We start from the raw sequence: 13,875 nt of genomic DNA, 5'->3' as shown, positions 1-13,875 counted from the left end.
TATAATGAATTTCAGTCCCAATTCACTGAAACACCAAATTATAATCAACTAAAATAATATAGAAAAATATAGCATTTTGAAAATAAGAATGATTTTTAAGCAACCGAGGAAATATTGAGACAAAATTACTGAATGAATGCTATGACAGGAAAGTTGGCATTATCTCAGTTTTGCTACAGATCTCCCAACTATCTTTAAAAATAAATGTTAGGGGTGCATGGGTGGCTCAGTTGGTTACTCATCTGACTATTGATTTCCGCTCAGGGCATGACCCCACAGTTCCTGAGTTCAAGCCCTGTGTCAGGCTCTTCTCTGCTCTCTCTCCCTCTCTGCCCTTCCCCCACTCACATGTGTGTGTGTGCTCTCTCTCTCTCAAAATAAATAAACATTTGAAAAAATATTAGTGGTTCCTTCTCTGGATTAGTATCAGAGAGCATATTCAATCATAATGAGAAAGAAATAATAATTTTTAAAAGCCTTAAATGGTATCTAATTGAATAAAGGTTGAAACAAGTAGATTATATAAATGATACCTACCAGGAAAACTTCCATCAACGATAATCACTTATCTGAATTGTCTGCTCATTACCTACTAAATAATATTAAGTTGAATGCCCAACAAGAAAATGAGAAATAATGATCTCAAAATGTTTAAATCACATAAACCGAACAGAACTTTGTCTTCTGAATTGTGAGTCTTACTATTATTGATCATCCCTCACACACTATTATGAGCTCTTAGAGTTTGTGCCATTAAGGTGATTTAAGTTAGGGACTCCTTCAGGGAGAGAATATTTAAGCTATGACAAACTATGTTTTGTACTGTTTTTATACAAATGCACAGAAAAGCAAATTATGAAATGATACCAGTTTCTCATGATTCTCTTTACTCCTCTGTAAAGTCATGAGGTTCTTTCAAATAATCTTACTTTTCAGGCTTGCCCCTTACGTGGTAATATTATCTAGAATATATTATTGTTCTTCTTTTCCCTCTTCTGTAATAACATCTCTAACCAAATTCCATCCATGGAAAAGGCTTCAATTACTGCCAATGTATGTTTCTTAAACCGTTTTCTGAATCACAGACTTCATTTTTGATCACCTCTAAGCTTTTTCACCTGCATGGCCTATAGATACCTCAAAATTATGAAGTCAACCTGACCCCATTTTTTCCCTCTCCCTATATATTTTTTTTTTCAACGTTTATTTATTTTTGGGACAGAGAGAGACAGAGCATGAACAGGGGAGGGGCAGAGAGAGAGGGAGACACAGAATCAGAAACAGGCTCCAGGCTCCGAGCCATCAGCCCAGAGCCTGATGCGGGGCTCGAACTCACGGACCGTGAGATCGTGACCTGGCTGAAGTCGGACGCTTAACCGACTGCGCCACCCAGGCGCCCCTTCCCTCTCCCTATAGAACCTACATATTTAAGCAGGCATGGAGCCTGTTTGGGATTCTTTCCTCCTCTCTCTCTGCCCCTCTTCCACTCACACACTCTCTCTTAAATAAATGACAAAACAAACAAAACACTTTTACAATTCTAAATGCTGTAGCATTTATAATTTGCAGTTCACAACTGATACAGTTCTATATAGCCATGTGCTTTTTGTTACATTTTAGCATGTATCTTATTTACTTCCCTAGATTATTAACTCCAAAAGGGAAAAGTTTGAAGCTTCAGCCTCCTTGGTAGGTGCCCTATAGTTCAACAAATATGGTGACATTGTACCTTGTGCATCTCCTTCCAGTTGGTTCCTAATTTTACCTCTGGAATAAAGGAGTTGTCAGAAGAGTTTATGAATACCACTTTTAGTTTACAATATTTTTTTAGTTCATGAATAGTGCACACATAACTGTGTTTAAAGTAAATATTTAGCAACACATTTATTAGTTAATCCAGCCACCATTTTGGACAATTATATATAATTATCACTTAACCTTATGTCTTTTTCTCAATTGGTTGTAAACAGGTTTTGGTGATCCATCATTTGTTTAAAATTATTTTTTGAATTATATAATCATTCAGAGTGGATATAACTGAAAGCTACTTGGTCAGTTTCACAGAATAGTTAGCTTCTCCACTGATCTTTCCAGGAAAACAAACCCTATTCTGGACTAGCCCCAAACAAATATCCTGTGGCACAAAATTGCCTTCTTTTTGAACCATGGCTTATCTTGGAAACTTCTTTGGGTGCAGACTTGTAATAATTATAAAGAATTATCATCAAAGGGTGCCTGGGTGGCTCATTCAGTTAAGCATCTGACTTCGGTTCAGGTCATGATCTCACTGTTTGTGAGTTTGAACCTGACGTTGGGCTCTGTGTTGACAGCTCGGAGCCTGGAGCCTGCTTCAGATTTTGTCTCCCTCTCTCTCTGCCCATCCCTCACTCATTCTCTCTCTCTCTCTCTCTCTCTCTCAAAAATAAATAATCATTTAAAAAATATGATCATCAGCATATTTCTTCACATTTTAGACAATATTCTCTATTGATTACTACAACACAAATTGGTCATTAATAATAGATTGTCATAGTGCTTTTTTAAATAGGGTTTGCTGGAACAACTAAAAAAGATAGGTTACCACTTGGTGATGCCATTTCATTCACCTTCCTATTGTTAGCACTGTGTAGTTGAGATTGTTCTTTTTGTTTGTTTGTTTTGTTTTTAGTTCTAAAATGCTGGGTGATATAAAGTAAGGGTGACAGAGCTTCCTCGTGATAAAACAAATGCAGCAGATACGTCCTCTGTAATGGTTGCAGGGCTGAAAGCAAAGATGAATAGCCCACATCTCTAACTCTATCTCAAATGTATATCATGGCCCAATGCAGTACCATGATTGAGAGACTTCACTCAGGAGAGAGAAATGGTAGAGGAGGCAGTGAAAGTACTGGTCCATCATTGGTGATAACTTCCCCTGGAGTCAACTAGTACTCAGATGAGGCTTTCCTCTAAAACATAGCACCTTCTCTTTGCAGCTGGAGAGTGCTGATCATGCTGGGTTGAAAAGCATTCACACTGGCTGCTTTCTTCTTACTCTTAAAAGTGCTATTCGTTTTTACTCTACAAGCAATGAATTCCCTCAGCTAAAATTTATGAGTACTAAAAAACAAAAATAAAAAAAATGAGCAAAACTAACTTGTCTTTTCTGTTTTCAAAAGATCTTTTTACTTGGTATAAAAAAAGATGCCTCAGAAATCTATTTTGTTTGTCAAGGGTGAATGCAGTTTTTAAATGTTTCAAAACAGCTGTTTCCATCCTTGTTTAAAAAAAAGAAAAAAGTTTAGTCATGGAGTCCTGATGCAACAGAATCACTCCTTGCTTCTTCCATCTTTACATGCACACCTAGGTACATGGGAGGAACTGTTAGAGACTTGAAATAAAGGCCTAAGGTGAAAGTAACATATGTACATGGACCTCTCTAACTTCCTGTTCACCACTACTCAGTTCCCTATGATGGATCTAGAAATTGACATTATATGGAACCAGGTGTATGGACATTAAGATAAAAGTCAGGAGATCTAGAAATATGCTCTACATTTTCTGGCTTGATGACCATTCTTTGTGTGATATTGGATCATTTTTAAAAGATCTTCTGTACCATTATGGCCATTTTCTATTCACAATGAATATCATATTTTAAGTTTATTTATTTACTTTGAGAGAGACAGAGATAGTATGAGTGGGAGAGGGGCAGAGGGAGAGGAAGATCAAGAATCCCAAGCAGGCTCCACACTGTGAGCACAGAGCCTGATGCGGGGCTAGAACTCACAAAACCATGAGATCATGACCTGAGCTGAAACCAAGAATCAGATGCTTAACTGACTGACCTGTTCAGGCACCCCCACAATGAATATCATATTTTAAATACATGGGAGATAGTATCACAAAAGATATGTCATTTGCAAATATCTCTCATTCTGTAGGTTGCTTTTTAGTCTTATTGACTGTTTCCTTTGCTGTGCAGCTGAAGTCCCAATAATTTATTTATTTTTGCTTTTGTTTCCCTTGCCTCAGGAAATGTGTCTAGTAAGAAGTTGCTATAGCCAAAGTCAGAGAGGTTACTGCCTATGTTTTCCTCTAGAATTTTGATGATTTCCTGTCTCACATTTAGGTGTTTCCTCCACCTAAATTTTTGTGTGTGGTGTAAAAAAGTGGTCCAGTTTCATTCTTTTGCATATTGCTGTCCAGGTTTCCCAACACTATTTGTTGGAGAGACTGTTTTTTCCCATTTGATAATCTTCCCTGCTTTGTCAAAGATTAATTGACCATGTAGTTATTGGTTCATTTCTGGATTTTCTGTTCTGTTCCATTGATCTATGTGTCTGTTTTTGTGCCAGTACCATACTGTCTTGCTGACTACAGCTTTGTAATATAAGTTAAAATCCGGAATTGTGATGCTTCCAGCATTGCTTCTCTTTTTTGAGATTGCTTTAGCCATTCAGGGTCTTTTGTAGTATCCAAAATATATAAAGAACTCAACACCCAAAAACCAAGTAATCAGGAGACATGAGCAGACATTTTACTAAAGAAGACATACAGATGGCTAACAGACACATGAAAAATTGATCAATGCAACTCATTATCAGGGAAATACAAATCAAAACTACAATGAGATACCACCTCATGCCAGTCAGAATGGCTGAAATTAACAACACAGGAAACAAAAGGTATTTACAAGGATGTGGAGAAAGAGGAATCCTTTTACACCATTAGCAGGAATGCAAACTAGTGTAGCCACTCTGGAAAACAGTATGGAGGTTCTTCAAAAAGTGAAAAATAGAACTACCCTGTAGTCTGGCAATTGCACTACTAGGTATTTACCCAAAGGATACAAAAATACTAATTTGAAGGGATATGTGCACCCCGGTGTTTATAGCAGAATTATTAACAATAGCTAAATTAAGGAAAGAGGCCAAATGTCTGTGGACTGATACATGGATAAAGAAGAGGTGATTTATATACACAATGGAATATTGCTCAGCCATAAAAATAATGAAATCTTGCCATTTGCAATGACATGGAGGGAGTTAGAGAGTATTATGCTAAACAAAATGAGGCAATCAGAGAAAGACAAGTACCATATGATTTCACTTATATGTGGAATTTAAGAAACAAAGCAAATGAATAGGGGAAAAAAAGAGAGGCAAGCCAAGAAACAGACCCTTAACTATGGAGAACAAACTGAGGGTTACTAGAGGGGAGGTGGCGGAGGGATGGGTTAAATAGGTGATGGTAGTAAGGAGGGCACTAGTTGTGATGAGCACTGGGTGTTGTATGTAAGTGATCAATTGCTAAATTCTACACCTGAAACTAATATTACACTGTATGTTAACTGAAATTTAAAAACTTAAGAAAAATAGTATCACAAAAGAAAAACACAATAACAACAATAATGTTCTGTAGACAACATAAAGAGTGAGGTCATAAGGCTGGCCCACCACAAGTGTATGTCATAAGGGAATGGATTGGATGTCGAAAATTTTAAAATAATAATAAAACTGACTAAAATTAGTATTTTTAAATTATTGGCATTCACTAAGAGTTCTAAACAATATCAATGATAAAATCCTAATTCTTTTGAACTTTTGTTGTTGTTGATGATGGTCTCAGTTTTAAACAATTGCCCACACCCAGAATAAGCTCCCACTGCCGTACCCTACTCCTGAAAGAATCACTAAATAAAGGATGGAGTTATGAAGGTTACTTTTACTTTTTAACTCTCAAACTTTGAGTTATCAAGGTCAATGCTTTTCATACTTTAATGTGCATACAGATTATCTGTTGTTAATTTGCAATATCTGATTCAGTTGGACTGAACAATTCTGCATTTCTAACAAGCTTCCAGATAATGTCACTAGACCATAATGCATGTAGCCAAGGTCTGGAAAACATTCACTAGGAACATTAGTGAAATAGCCATGTAAAGCTTTCAAAAAACGATGAAAGAAAACATAGGTACTAATATCCTCACAGTTCCTTCAATTTTTAAATGAAAATGTATGTTATTACTAGTTTTTCCAGACCAACATATTAATCTAATGTTTTACATTAGATTGTACTAATATATATAATTTTTCAGGGTTTTTTTGAGATATATTTGACAAATAACATCATTTAATAAACTAAGGTAAAAAAAGTGATTTGGTGTACATTTATATTGTCAAATGATTACCATGGTAAGGCTAGTTAATATATCACCTAATGTAGTTATAGCATAGTTATTTTTATTTATTAATTTTTTTAGTGAGAACATTTAAGATCTACTCTCTTAGCAAATTCCAGGTACACAATACAATATTGATAACTATAGTTAACTATAATTACCCTGCTGTACATTAGATTCCCAGAACTTATTCATTTCATTACTAAGAGTGTGAACCCTTTGACCAATATCTTTCATGTCCCTTACTCCCCCAACCTTCATTAACCACCAATTTACTCTAAGTTTCTATGAGTTCAACTTTTTTCTTGGCTATTGTGAATAATGCTGTGATGATCATTGGAGTGCAGATATCTTTGAGGTCCTGTATCATTTCCTTCAGAGATATAACCATAATTGGGATATTACAGATCATATGATAGTTCTGGTTATAGTTTTGGAAGGGACGTCCATACTATTTTCCCTAGGTCCTATACCAATTACTGTTCCATCACAGTGCACAAAGGTTTCCTTTTCTTCCTATGTTATCTCTCTTCTTTTTGGTAATAGCCACTCTAAGAGGTGTGAGTGATATTTCACTCTGGTTTTGGTTTGCATTTCTCTGATGATTAATGATGGTCAGTACTTTTTCATGTACCTGTTGGCCATTTCTATGTCTTAAAAAAAAAATGTCTCTCAGTTCCTCTGCCTATTTTTAAAAATCTGATTGTTGGGGGTTTGCTGTTGAATTTTGTATATTAATACCATATCAGATTTGCAAATATTTTCTCATATTCAATAGATTGCCTTTTCACTGTATTGATTATTTTGTTGTTGTTTTCTGTGCAGTATCTTTAATTTAATGCAACCCTACTTACTGATTTTTGCTTTTGCTGATTATGCTTTTTGATGTCATATTGAAAAAAATTATTGCCCAGATCATTGTCAAAAGGTGTTTTAAAGGTTTTCTTCTAGGAGTTTTAAAGGTTTCAGGTTTTACATTTAAAATCTTTAATCCATTTTGAGCTACTTTTTGGTTAGTAGTGTAAGATAGGGGTCCAGTTTTGTTCTTTCACATGTAAATGTGCAGTTTTTCTAGCAAATTTTATTAAAGAGACTATCATTGAGGATCTTGGGAAGATGGCAGTGTAGGAGGACGCTGGGCTCACCGCATGTCTTGCTGATCACTGAGATTCCACCTACACTGCCTAATTAACCCAGAAAGCCACCAGAAGACTAGCAGAACAGAGTCTCCGGAGCCAAACGCAGACGAGAGGCCCACAGAAGAGGGTAGGAAGGACAAGTGCAGACGAGAGGCCCACAGAAGAGGGTAGGAAGGATGGAGAGGCAGTGCCCGCTCCACAGAATGGCGGGAGGGAGCCAGGGCAGAGGGGCGGCCCCGCTGGCCAAGCAGAGCCCCCCGGTCTGGCTTGCAAAAGTGGAAGGGCCAGATGGAGTGTGTTCCGACAGCAAGTGGGACTTGACATCTGGAGGTTATAAGCTAACAGCTCTGCTCCGAGAATGGGAGGGCTGGAGGACAACAGGAAGGAGAGTTGTTGAGCCCCAGACGACAGAGCTCAGCTTGGCGGGGAACAAAGGCGCTCACCAGCACCATCTCCCTCGCCCATCCGCCAGCCAAAATCCCAAAGGGAACCATTTCCTGCCAGGGAACTTGGTTGCACTGCGCAAACACCCAATGCTGTGCTTCAGCGGATCCATCCCTCTGGCGGGTCTGACTCTCTCCCGGTGCCACAGGGCCCCTCCCGAAGTGGATCTCCAAAGGAAAAGCGAGCTAAGCCTGCCCCTCCCACCCCTATGCACCTTGCCGATCCTCCCCAGCTAATACACCAGATCCCCAGCACCACAAGCCTGGCAGTGTGCAAGTAGCCCAGACGGGCGACGCCACCCCACAGTGAATCCCGCCGCTAGGAGAGGGGAAGAGAAGGCACACACCAGTCTGACTGTGGCCCCAGCGGTGGGCTGGGGGCAGACATCAGGTCTGACTGCGGCCCCGCCCACCAACGCAAGTTATTCAAGACAGCACAGGGGAAGTGCCCCGCAGTCCTGCACCACCCCAGGGGCTATCCAAAATGACAAAACGGAAGAATTCGCCTCAGAAAAACGTCCAGGAAATAACAACAGCTAACGAACTGATCAAAAATGATTTAAACAATATAACAGAAAGTGAATTTAGAATAATAGTCATAAAATTAATCACTGGGCTTGAAAACAGTATAAAGGACAGCAGAGAATCTCTTGCTACAGAGATCAAGGGACTAAGGAACAGCCAAGAGGAGCTAAAAAATGCTATCAACGAGTTTGCAAAATAAAATAGAGAGAACTACGGCTCAGATTGAAGAGGCAGAGGAGAGAATAGGTGAACTAGAAGATAAAATTATGGAAAAAGAAGAAGCTGCGAAAAAGAGAGATTAAAAAATCCAGGAGTATGAGGGGAAAATTAGAGAACTAACTGATGCACTAATGAGAAATAATGTACACATAATTGGTATTCCAGAGGAGGAAGAGAGAGGGAAAGGTGCAGAAGGTGTACTTGAAGAAATAACAGCTGAGAACTTCCCTGATCTGGGGAAGGAAAAAAGCATTGAAATCCAAGAAGCACAGACAACTCCCTTCAGACGTAACTTGAATCGATCTTCTGCACGACATATCATAGTGAAACTGGCAAAATACAAGGATAAAGAGAAAATTCTGAAAGCAGCTAGAGATAAATGTGCTCTAACATATAAAGGGAGACCTATAAGACTCGTGGCCAATCTCTCTACTGAAAATTGGCAGGCCAGAAAGGAATGGCAGGAGATCTTCAATGTGATGAACAGAAAAAATATGCAGCCAAGAATCCTTTATCCAGCAAGTCTGTCATTTAGAATAGAAGGAGAGATAAAGGTCTTCCCAAACAAACAAAAACTGAAGGAATTCGTCACCACTAAACCAGCCCTACAAGAGATCCTAAGGGGGATCCTGTGAGACAAAGTACCAGAGACATCGCTACAAGCATGAAACCTACAGACATCACAATGACTCTAAACCTATATCTTTCTATAATAATAATGAGCGTAAATCTACTAAATGCGCCAACCAAAAGACAGAGGGTATCAGAATGGATAAAAAAACAAGACGCATCTATTTGCTGTCTACAAGAGACTCATTTTAGATGTGAAGACACCTTCAGATTGAGAGTGAGGGGATGGAGAACTATTTATCATGCCACTGGAAGTCAAAAGAAAGCTGGAGTAGCCATACTTCTATCAGACAAACTAGACTTTAAATTAAAGGCTGTAACAAGAGATGAAGGAGGGCATTATATAATAATCGCAGGGTCTATCCATCAGGAAGAGCTAACAATTATAAATGTCTATGCGCCGAATATAGGAGCCCCCAAATATATAAAACAATTACTCACAAACATAAGCAACCTTATTGATAAGAATGTGGTAATTGCAGGGGACTTTAATACTCCACTTACAACAATGGATAGATCATCTAGATACACGGTCAATAAAGAAACAAGGGCCCTGAATGATACACTGGATCAGATGGACTTGACAGATATATTTAGAACTCTGCATCCCAAAGCAACAGAATATACTTTCTTCTCGAGTGCACATGGAACATTCTCCAAGATAGATCATATACTGGGTCACAAAACAGCCCTTCATAAGTATACAAGAATTGAAATCATACCATGCATACTTTCAGACCACAATGCTATGAAGCTTGAAATCAACCACAGGAAAAAGTCTGGAAAACCTCCAAAAGCATGGAGGTTAAAGAACACCCTACTAACGAATGAGTGGGTCAACCAGGCAATTAGAGAAGAAATTAAAAAATACATGGAAACAAAGGAGAATGAAAATACAACAATCCAAACACTTTGGGATGCAGTGAAGGCAGTCCTGAGAGGGAAAATACATTGCAATCCAGGCCTATCTCAAGAAACAAGAAAAATCCCAAATACAAAATCTAACAGCACACCTAAAGGAAATAGAAGCAGAACAGCAAAGACAGCCTAAACCCAGCAGAAGAAGAGAAATAATAAAGATCAGAGCAGAAATAAACAATATAGAATCTAAAAAAACTGTAGAGCAGATCAACGAAACCAAGAGTTGGTTTTTTGAAAAAATAAACAAAATTGACAAACCTCTAGCCAGGCTTCTCAAAAAGAAAAGGGAGATGACCCAAATAGATAAAATCATGAATGAAAATGGAATGATTACAACCAATCCCTCAGAGATACAAACAATTATCAGGGAATACTATGAAAACTTATATGCCAACAAATTGGACAACCTGGAAGAAATGGAAAATTCCTAAACACCCACACTCTTCCAAAACTCAATCAGGAGGAAATAGAAAGCTTGAACAGACCCATAACCAGTGAAGAAATTGAATCAGTCATCAAAAATCTCCCAACAAATAAGAGTCCAGGACCAGATGGCTTCCCAGGGGAGTCCTACCAAACGTTTAAAGCAGAGATAATGCCTATCTTTCTTAAGCTATTCCAAAAAATAGAAAGGGAAGGAAAACTTCCAGACTCATTCTATGAAGCCAGTATTACTTTGATTCCTAAACCAGACAGAGACCCAGTAAAAAAAGAGAACTACAGGCCAATATCCCTGATGAATATGGATGCAAAAATTCTCAATAAGATACTAGCAAATCAAATTCAACAGCATATAAAAAGAATTATTCACCATGATCAAGTGGGATTCACTCCTGCGCCTCATGGCTGGTTCAACATTCGCAAATCAATCAACGTGATACATCACATTAATAAAAGAAAAGATAAGAACCATATGATCCTGTCAATCGATGCAGAAAAGGCCTTTGACAAAATTCAGCAACATTTCTTAATAAAAACCCTCGAGAAAGTCGGGATAGAAGGAACATACTTAAAGATCATAAAAGCCATTTATGAAAAGCCCACAGCTAACATCATCCTCAATGGGGAAAAACTGAGAGCTTTCTCTCTGAGATCAGGAACACAACAGGGATGTCCACTCTCACCGCTGTTGTTTAACATAGTGTTGGAAGTTCTAGCATCAGCAATCAGACAACAAAAGGAAATCAAAGGCATCCAAATTGGCAAAGATGAAGTTAAGCTTTCACTTTTTGCAGATGACATGATATTATACATGGAAAATCCGATAGACTCCACCAAAAGTCTGCTAGAACTGATACAGGAATTCAGCAAAGTTGCAGGATACAAAATCAATGTACAGAAATCAGTTGCATTCTTATACACTAACAATGAAGCAACAGAAAGACAAATAAAGAAACTGATCCCATTCACAATTGCACCAAGAAGCATAAAATACCTAGGAATAAATCTAACCAAAGATGTAAAGGATCTGTATGCTGAAAACTATAGAAAGCTTATGAAGGTAATTGAAGAAGATTTAAAGAAATGGAAAGACATTCCCTGCTCATGGATTGGAAGAATAAATATTGTCAAAATGTCAATACTACCCAAAGCTATCTACACATTCAATGCAATCCCAATCAAAATTGCACCAGCATTCTTCTTGAAACTAGAACAAGCAATCCTAAAATTCATATGGAACCACAAAAGGCCCCGAATAGCCAAAGGAATTTTGAAGAAGAAGACCAAAGCAGGAGGCATCACAATCCCAGACTTTAGCCTCTACTACAAAGCTGTCATCATCAAGACAGCATGGTATTGGCACAAAAACAGACACATAGACCAATGGAATAGAATAGAAACCCCAGAACTAGACCCACAAACGTATGACCAACTAATCTTTGACAAAGCAGGAAAGAATACCCAATGGAAAAAAGACAGCCTCTTTAACAAATGGTGCTGGGAGAACTGGACAGCAACATGCAGAAGGTTGAAACTAGACCACTTTCTCACACCATTCACAAAAATAAACTCAAAATGGATAAAGGACCTGAATGTGAGACAGGAAACCATCAAAACCCTAGAGGAGAAAGCAGGAAAAGACCTCTCTGACCTCAGCCGTAGCAATCTCTTACTTGACACATCCCCAAAGGCAAGGGAATTAAAAGCAAAAATGAACTACTGGGACCTTATGAAGATAAAAAGCTTCTGCACAGCAAAGGAAACAACCAACAAAACTAAAAGGCAACCAACGGAATGGGAAAAGATATTTGCAAATGACATATCGGACAAAGGGCTAGTATCCAAAATCTATAAAGAGCTCACCAAACTCCACACCCGAAAAACAAATAACCCAGTGAAGAAATGGGCAGAAAACATGAATAGACACTTCTCTAATGAAGACATCACGATGGCCAACAGGCACATGAAAAGATGCTCAACGTTGCTCCTCATCAGGGAAATACAAATCAAAACCACACTCAGATATCACTTCACGCCAGAGTGGCCAAAATGAACAAATCAGGAGACTATAGATGCTGGAGAGGATGTGGAGAAATGGGGACCCTTTTGCACTGTTGGTGGAATGCAAATAGGTGCAGCCACTCTGGAAAACAGTGTGGAGGTTCCTCAGAAAATTAAAAATAGACCTACCCTATGACCCAGCAATAGCACTGCTAGGAATTTACCCAAGGGATACTGGAGTACTGATGCATAGGGCCACTTGTACCCCAATGTTCATAGCAGCACTCTCAACAATAGCCAAATTATGGAAAGAGCCTAAATTTCCATCAACTGATGAATGGATAAAGAAATTGTGGTTTATATACACAATAGAGTACTATGTGGCAATGAGAAAGAATTAAATATGGCCCTTTGTAGCAACATGGATGGAACTGGAGAGTGTTATGCTAAGTGAAATAAGCCATACAGAGAAAGACAGATACCATATGTTTTCACTCTTATGTGGATCCTGAGAAACAACAGAAACCCATTGGGGAGTGGAAGGAAAAAAAAAAGAGGTTAGAGTGGAAGAGAGCCAAAGCATAAGAGACTCTTAAACACTGAGAATAAACTGAGCGTTGATGGGGGGTGGGAGGGAGGGAAGGGTGGGTGATAGGTATTGAGGAGGGCACCTTTTGGGATGAGCACTGTGTGTGGTATGGAAACCAATTTGACAATAAATTTAATATATTGAAAAAAAAAGAGACTATCATTTCCCCATTGGGTATTCTTAGCTACTTTGTTAAATATTAGTTGCTATATAGGCATGGGTTTACTTCTGTATTCCTCATTTGGTTTCACTAGAATTTTCATAGGGATTGCATTGAATTTATAGGTTGCTTTGGGTATAATGGACATTTTAACAATATTCATTATGCTGTTCTATGAATTCAGGTTATTTTTCTACTTATTGTGTATTGTTCAATTTCTTTCATGAATGTCTTCTAGTTTTCAGTGCACAGATCTTTTCCTTCTTTAGGTAAATTTATTCCTAAGTATTTTATTATTTTGATACTATTATAAATGGGATTATTTCTTTATTTTATTTTCAGATAGTTCATTGTTAGTGTACAGAAACATAACTGACTTTTTAATGTTGATTTTATATCCCACCACTTCAATGAATTTATTAGTTTTCATAGTGTTTTGGTAGAGTCCTTAGGGTTCTAAAAGAGATCATGTAATCTGCAACAGAGATAATTTTACTTTTTTCTTTCCAATTTGTATTTTTATTTATTTTTCTTGTCTAGTTGTTCTAGCTAGGAAGTCCAGTGAATAGGAGTGGTGAGGGTCAACACCCTTGTCTGGTTCCAGATCTTTGAGGAAAACCTTTCAGTTTTTCACCATTAAGTTT

This window comes from Prionailurus bengalensis, chromosome B2 (genome assembly GCF_016509475.1).
Source record: "Prionailurus bengalensis isolate Pbe53 chromosome B2, Fcat_Pben_1.1_paternal_pri, whole genome shotgun sequence".
NCBI lineage: Eukaryota > Metazoa > Chordata > Mammalia > Carnivora > Felidae > Prionailurus > Prionailurus bengalensis.
The sequence above is the reverse complement of the archived record's forward strand: the minus strand, read 5'-3'. Positions refer to the sequence as shown.